This window comes from Meles meles, chromosome 7, assembly GCF_922984935.1.
Source record: "Meles meles chromosome 7, mMelMel3.1 paternal haplotype, whole genome shotgun sequence".
Lineage (NCBI taxonomy): Eukaryota > Metazoa > Chordata > Mammalia > Carnivora > Mustelidae > Meles > Meles meles.
In genome coordinates, this window is record NC_060072.1 from 44,036,646 (window position 1) to 44,045,014 (window position 8,369).

Consider the following 8,369-nt stretch of genomic DNA (forward strand, 5'->3'; position numbering starts at 1 on the left):
ATACTGAAAGTTATAAAGACACAAAGTGATCGAGAAAGCTTCCAGGTAACTGGCTTAAGCAACTGGGTGGTCTGTGCTATTTGCTGAGATAGAGAAGATGTGATCAGGGTAGAATTTGGGGGAGAGGAAGGGAGAGAATCAAGAGTTCTATTTTTCACACATGGTAATTGAAGGTGCAGCTCAACATGAAAGTTCCAACATCAAGGAGACAGTTTGGTCACACAAGTTTAGAGCTAAGGGGATCTAATAGAAGCTGTAAATGGCTGTGTCATCAGCATACAGAAGTGGATGCATGCATGAATCCACTTAGACATAGGACAGAAATTAAGAGTTTGGTTCTTGAAACACTCCAACATTTAGAAACTGGGTGGGAAAGAGAAGCCAGCAGAAGAGAATAATGCAAAACTGGACAGTAAGACAAAAATCCTTAGAAAGTGACTATAAACAAGAGAATGTTTCAAATATGCTGAATTAAAAAAAAAAGCATGACATAAGTGGTATCTGAAACTTTTATTGGTTTTCTAGAAATAAAACTAATTTTTGGAGGGATTTCTACCAGTCTGGATATGATAAGAAAAACAGAACCAATAAGTAAATAACTTATTTTAGGAATTTGATTGTAAACAACCATGGGAACTCATTATGCTCTCCCTGTGTGGAGCTGTTGCAGGAAGCCAGAAGAGTGGCCAGATTGACACTGATGGGAAAAGGGGGAACACGGAAAAATTAGAACATCCAAGAATGAATGGATGGAGCAAAGTTGGGAACTGGTATCAGTCTCCCATCTCCTCCAAGCCTCCAGTTTCAATGATAAAGACTTCTTTCAGGAAGTGCTGGTGGTTTTGTCAATGATTTAAGAGTGCAAAAGGCCAAGAAGTCCAAGACCCTTAAGAAGGAGATGAAGTAGTAGCTAGAGTTGTTGTGAGCTCAGCTGTGGCAGATCCCAATCAAGGAGCCACTGGAAAAAATATAACCTGCCTGAGTTGCACCATTACCTCATCCCTTCCTCTGTCTTCCCTAGAGTGAAAAAGAACATGATTTTACTTCCATTGTCTAAATCTCATTCACAATGTCTCATGTAACTCATGAAAACTGGAATTAGACAGGGAAGGAAATTTAAGGAAACTAGTTCCAGGTTAGCTAACTTGACAAAGCACAAATTCTTTTCAGGGCTGAAGAATAAATAAGAAGGTAAGTAAACACAGTTCTTTCGAAGGTTTTACTGAAACAGAATTAAAATGTAAATGTTTTGGCACAGATCTGTTTTTTGATTTTTAAATTTTTGTTCTATAAAATGGCTGATAATGGAGTAAAATGGTAGATAATGGAAAATGATTCAGCAGAAATGGAAAATGATTCAGCTGAAATGGAGAGACTAATGCTGGAGGGAGAGAGGATGAGGACAGAAGTAATAAAACCCTTGAGAAGGTGAGATGAATAATTGCTACTAACATTCTAGGTGTAGGATATTTCTTCTTGGTCTTTCTTTTCACTATGTATTTCTAATAGAATTTAGTGGTTCACAACACAGACTCTGGGAAAGACTGGTTTTAATCTTGACCATTACTTAATAGTTCTGCAACAAATAGCAAAAATTTCTTTCCCTCAGATTTTCTTTTTAAAATGGTAATACTAATGGTAGCAACTCATAGGATCACTGGGAGACAAAATAACAATGGTATCCACTCATAGGTCATTGTAAAGACTCAGTAAGTTAATACTGGAATTCATGGAGAACTTATGGGTACTTAGTAAGTGCTGTGTTATTATTTAAATATTTGAATGCCTAAAGAATATAATTTAAAGAAATCTTTTTGGTTAACATACTAATGTTATAATTTCTATTATTTAAATTCTTTACAAATATTGTTTTATTACCCCATAATATTCCAGCATGCAGAAAGTAATAAAATGTAAGTAACTTTTAATTTTTCCATGATGGACATTCAGGATAACCAACTGTACATTTAGAACACTTCTAATTTCAAAGACATTATTTTTTCCTTGCTTTACATAATGCTGTCGTGAACATCTTTGAACATAAGGATATCTCCATTTACATTATTTCTGTAGTATAAACTACTAGAAATGGAATCAATGAGTTAATGATTTCCAGCATTCTTGATGTTCTTCTTTTGAATAATAAAGGAAAGTCAGTCTAAAAATTAAGTTTTGACTTTGTTTTTTTAAAAATATTATCTTAAGACTTAAAATTCCAGAGGTGCCTGGCTAGCTCCTGCACTTCACTGATTGTCAGTTACATTTTGATAGTATGATTTGTTACACTTCACAGTTAAAACATATGGATAATTCCTTTGTACAGCAATTGCATTTGCTATTTTATTTTATTTTTTTAAAGATTTTATTTATTTATTTGACAGAGAGAAAGAAATCACAGTTAGGCAGGCAGAGAGAGGAGGAAGCAGGCTCTCTGAGGAGTAGGGAGCCAGATGTGGGGCTCGATCCCAGGACCCTGGGATCATGACCTGAGCCGAAGGCAGAGGCTTTAACCCACTGAGCCAGCCAGGTGCTCCCGCATTTGCTATTTTAATAAGGAGTGGCAACTTATTCTTATCTGTCTCTAGAAATCTAAGAGTCTTCTTTGCATTACTTATTTGACCAAAGTTGGTATCTTCCAATGCAGTTCTCCTGTTAGTATATTTGTCAATGACCATAACTATGTCTTTATTTCATGATTTTATAATCATGACTTTATAAAACATATTTATGACAAATGTCCTTAAACATCTTCTGCCTATAATTTGCGAATTTTCCCTTGGTGGTTGAAAGATTATATTGTGAATAAAACAGAAGAATATATGCCTGCGTGAGGAAAGAAAGGATTTTACCCTATTTAAGAGATTTCACAAATAATGCCATAATCACTTTTATTAGGAGCTGCCTCATTTTCTTTGCAATCTTCTGTCTTTGGAGTGCAAAGAGAGGCTGTTCCTGAGAGACAGGGGCTAAATAAAATGCATCCCAATTTTGATTTCCACCATCAACCTGGTGTTAACATCCATAAGAAAATGGAAAAGTACATTTCTAAATAGTGTACTCTCATGGTTTCTTTGACATTGCACTCTCCTTATACCTTCTAATCTTTTCTTCTTTTTCTCCTTATATCATCATAGTTACTACCAATTAGGTGTTTAAAATTGTAGAAATCACTTGTGCATACTCCAAATGCCCTCTCTCCTTTACTTTCTGAATAACATTGCTGGGTAAGTATTTTATTGTAGAGAGGAAACCAACCTGCCACAAAATAACAATGGTAGTAAGAAAAGAAACAGAGAGGCATATTAAATCCAGAAGGCATGATTGACTCAACTTGAGCATTCAAACCATTATCTAAGTGCCACCCCCTTACCCCTACATCACTAGCTCCTTTCATCCACACAATCACTTAAGCGGCAGTAGGACCTAATTTTCTGTTTACTGTCATCCATTCTCTCACTTTAAACACTTTACTTCAGTGACTTCTTTCTCATGATTTAAGATTCTACTGTAGCTTGGGGCTTCCACTGTTTGTTCACAACCTTAGAATCTACTTCTGAGCTAAAGAGTCTTATTTATCTGCCTTGGGGACTACTGGAACCAAGGTGTTCCACAAGAAACTGTCTAATATATCTATAATTAGTTATATAATTTCCCTGGATTCATTCCTTCCCTGCCAACTGGTCTTTATCTTGAATTTTCTATCTCTGTGAATGCTCAAATATGCATGAGACCCTTAAGAAGTCCCCTTAAGAATTCACAAGGTCCTTAAGAGCCTTTAAGAAATCTCTTTCCCATTCTACATTTCAATCAATCAGCCAAGTCCTAGTCATTCTAATTATTATAAATTTGAATTCATCTTCATTGTGTATCCTTACTGCCAGTAGCATACTATTTCTCTCCTTCATTTTCTTTATAAATAATAACTTGTCTTTCTCTTCCATCTTAAATCCACCCTTCAGGTGATCTAAAAGTGATCTTTTAAAAATGCAATCCCTATCAAAATACCACCAACATTTTCCAAAGAAATGGAGCAAATTGTCCTAAAATTTATATGGAACCAGAAAAGACCCCAGATAGCCAGCGGAATGTTGAAAAAGAAAACCAAAGTTGGTGGCATCCCAAATCCAGACTTCAAGCTCTATTACAAAGCTGTAATCATCGAGACAGTATGGTACTGACACAAAAACAGACACACAAATCAATGGAACAGAATAGAGAGCCCAGAAATGGACCCTCAACTCTATGGTCCACTTATCTTTGACAAAGCAGGAAAGAATGTGCAATGCTAAACAGTCTCTTTAACCAGTGGTCTTGGGAAAATTGGTCAGTCACATGCAGAAGAATGAAACTGGACCATTTCCTTACACCACACACAAAATTCGACTCAAAATGGGTGAAAGACCTCAATGGGAGACAGAAATCCATCCAAATCCTTGAGGAGAACACAGGCAGCAACCTCTTTGACCTCAGCCTCAGCAACTTCTTCCTAGAAACATTGCCACAGGCAAGGGAAGCAAGGGCAAAATGAACTATTGGGACTTCATCAAGATCAAAAGCTTTTGCACAACAAAGGAAACAGTCAACAAAACCAAAAGACAACCGACAGAATGGGAGAAAATTTTTGCAAATGATATATCAGATAAAGGGCTAGTATCCAAAATCTATAAAGAACTTATCAAACTCAACACCCAAAGAATAAATAATCCAATCAAGAAATGGGCAGAAGACATGAACAGACATTTCTGCAAAGAAGACATCCAAATGGCCAACAGACACATGAATAAGTGCTTAACATCACTCAGCATCATGGAAATACAAATCAAAACCAGAGTGAGATACCACCTTACACCCCTTAGAATGGCTAACGTCAACAATATAAGAATCAATAGGTGCTGGTGCGGATGTGGGAAAAAGGGAACACTCTTGCACTATTGGTGAGAATGCAAAGTGGGGCAGCCACTCTGGAAGATAGTTTGGAGGTTCCTCAAAAAGTTAAAAATAGAACTACCATATGATCCAGCAAATGTACTACTGGATATTTACCCAAGGAATACAAAAATACTAATTCAAAAGGATACATGTACCCTGATGTTTATAGCAGCATTATCTATAATAGCCAAATTATGGAAATAGCCTAAGGGTCCATGGACTGATGGATGGACAAAGAAGATGTGGTATATGTGTTATAGAAAGGGTATATGTGGTATATATGTGTATATACAATGGAATATTAGTCATAAAAAAAGAGTGAAATCTTGTCATTTGCAAGGATATGGATGGAGCCAGAGAGCATTATGCTGAGCAAAATAAGTCAAAGACAAATACCATACGATTTCACTCATATGTGGAATTTAAGAAAAAAAAAACAAGCACACAAAAGAGAAATAAAACAAGGAAGTTAACCAAGAAAAAGACTCTTACCTATAGAGAACTGATGGTTACCAGAAGGGAGGTGACTAGGGGGATGGGTAAAATAGGTGGTGGGGCTTATGGAGTGCACTTCTAGTGATGGCACCAGGTGATACATGGAAGTGTTGAGTCACTATACTGCACACCTGAAACTAATATTACATTGTATGTCAACTAACTGGAATTTAAATAAACTTTTTTTAAAAGAACCAAACACAGAATGACTTTGTCCTGATTTTGATCCCAACTGATTTCGAAAGCCTTTCATGAACTTTGCTTACTTCACCATAAGTAGCCTGGAGACATTGTGACTAAGCTGCTCTTGAGTATCTTTTATTCTTGCTTGCTTCCATGACATCATCCTAGTTTGTCTTCATTTACACTTTTTCACTATTAAATTAAATACTTTTTTCGCAGTAGTAAAGTTAGAACCATAATTCTCACTTTTAGAAACTATAGCATCCCATCAGTAAATATACTTTAAATTTAATTGAATTTAGAAATTGCTACTGAAATAAGAAAAAGTGCTTCTATCATAATCTTTAAAATATCCCTTTGTAGAATTTGTAACATTTACATTTTATAGATATATTGGTTTAAGAATGTTTTGTTGAGTGTTGTATGACAAACTTATCAGGAAATTATGCTAATTAACTTAATCTTGGAACATTTTGGAAATACACTGTCCATTGACTACTACAGGTATTGTTTACTTAAATTGATTCTCTAACTAGTCATTTGCTAAATAATATATTACACATTACAACAATATAACAAAGTAAGAATAAAAAGAGTAATGTAAGTGCTATATCCGAGTGTTTGTATTTCTCTGTTAATTCACATATTGGAATCTTAACATGGAGTATAATTGTTCTCGGAGGTGGGGCCTTTGGGAGGCAATTGGCTCATGAGGACAGGGCCCTCTTCAATGAGATTATCACATTTATAAAAGGGATTCCAAGGCTCCTTAGCTCTTTCCATCAAGTGAGGATACAGAGAGAAGTCTGTGACTGGGAAGAGGGCTCTCATTTGATCATTCTGGAACCCTGATCTTGGACTTCCAGCCTCCAGAACTATGAGAATAAATGTTTGTTGTTTACAAGCTATCCAGTCTATGGTATTTTTGTTACAGCAGTGTGAAAAGACTAAGACAGCTTAACATTTTTATTAATCTTTGATTTATTCTAAGTATTATATCTGGCACCGTAGGAAGTAGGTATTTACTTCCTACCTCCTAGCAAATAGATATGTCCTGATAATAGTTTGTTCTAAAGATAGGGAAACTAAGGCTTACAGTGTATTATGTGTCTTGCCCAAAGTCAAATTGTTGAAGCTGGAATTTAAAGTCAAGAGTTCTGATGTTAAGACTCAATTCAGGGGCGCCTGGGGTGGCTCAGTGGGTTAAAGCCTCTGCCTTCAGCTCAGGTCATGATCCCAGGGTCCTGGGATCGAGCCCCACATCGGGTTCTCTGCTCCACAGGGAGCCTGCTTCCTCCTCTCTCTCTGCCTGCCTCTCTGCCTAGTTGTGATTTCTCTCTGTCAAATAAATAAAATACATAAAAAAAAGACTCAATTCATAATTATTAAGACAAAAAATTGTTATGTACAAAGTAACAATCTATAAAAATACTGGTCAATACTGTTGTGGAATCTTTTGTTTTTTGAAATTCATCAGACCTCTCTTAGATGACATTTGTGACCTTGTAAATTTCAAAGGAAGACCTACATCTAAAATGCATGACTATTCCCATCAGCAGTTTGCAAGAACTATATTAGTAAATCATCTGGGAAACATGGTGTATTAATGGTTATTTATCATGGGTCACTCTCATCTTTCACATTAATGCTGAAAGATTTGAGTTTTAATTTTTACTACAGTGGCTACATGAACTACCACTAGATAATGACCAAAAAGAAAGAAAAAGAAAGAAATCCTAGATGGAGGAAAAGTATGATATCTATTAGCATGAAGCTCGGTGTAGGGTCTGTTTCTTTTAAAATCTTTCTTTTTTAGACTATATGTTTTTCCCCTGTAACCGATATGACATTCTTTATGGCCCTATATATTTTAAAGACTTACAACTATGCTGACTAATATGACATAAAATAATTCACTTTGACTTCGAATAGGAATTCTGAAATATTGATTTTCAAGTCTGCTAACTGATGCTTTTATAAACACCAAATAGCTAAGCTTCTCATAATTTTCTTGAATGGCAACTGTGATTTTGGAGACCTCTGGAAACTTCAATTCTATATTTGCTTTCTTGCTCTTAAAATAGAAAAATAATTCACTAAAATGTGATGAGTTCACAAAATTCGACCTAACACTAAAATAAAGAAAAGGGAAAAAAAAACCCAACAGAAAAAAACATAACAAACAAACAAACAAACAAAAAAAACACCTGTATGTTCTGACAGCTGTCTTTGCCAATTGCCACCTTTAGTTGCCAGTGACTTGAGGTATGAAGCTAAAGAACACATCATTAAAAATGTATAGGGAATACATCTGGTATGCTTGAAATCAGATAATTAGCCAGCACTTGTTATTCTAACCTCTATTTAATGCCATTTTTTTATAGAATATGAGGGATTTATGTAGTACGTATGAATGTGACAGAGCACAGTACTGAATCTGCTCTATAAACTGTCAAAATCAAGAACAATTATTTTCTATTTTTATTTTTTAAAATACTCATTTATTTATTTTAGGGTGTGTGTGTTTGTTGGGGAGAGGGGTAGTGGGAGTGGGAGAGAGAGAATCCCAAGCAGGTGCTCAGCTGAGTGCAAAGCTTGATTGTGGGTCTCTATCCCAGGACACTGAGATCTTGACCAGAACTGAAATCAAGAGTCAGACCCTTAACTGACTGAGTCACCCATGTTCCTCAAGAGCAATTATTTCATATTTTTATATATAAAATGCAAATCAAAATCAAATTCAATATAAATGATCTCTCCAT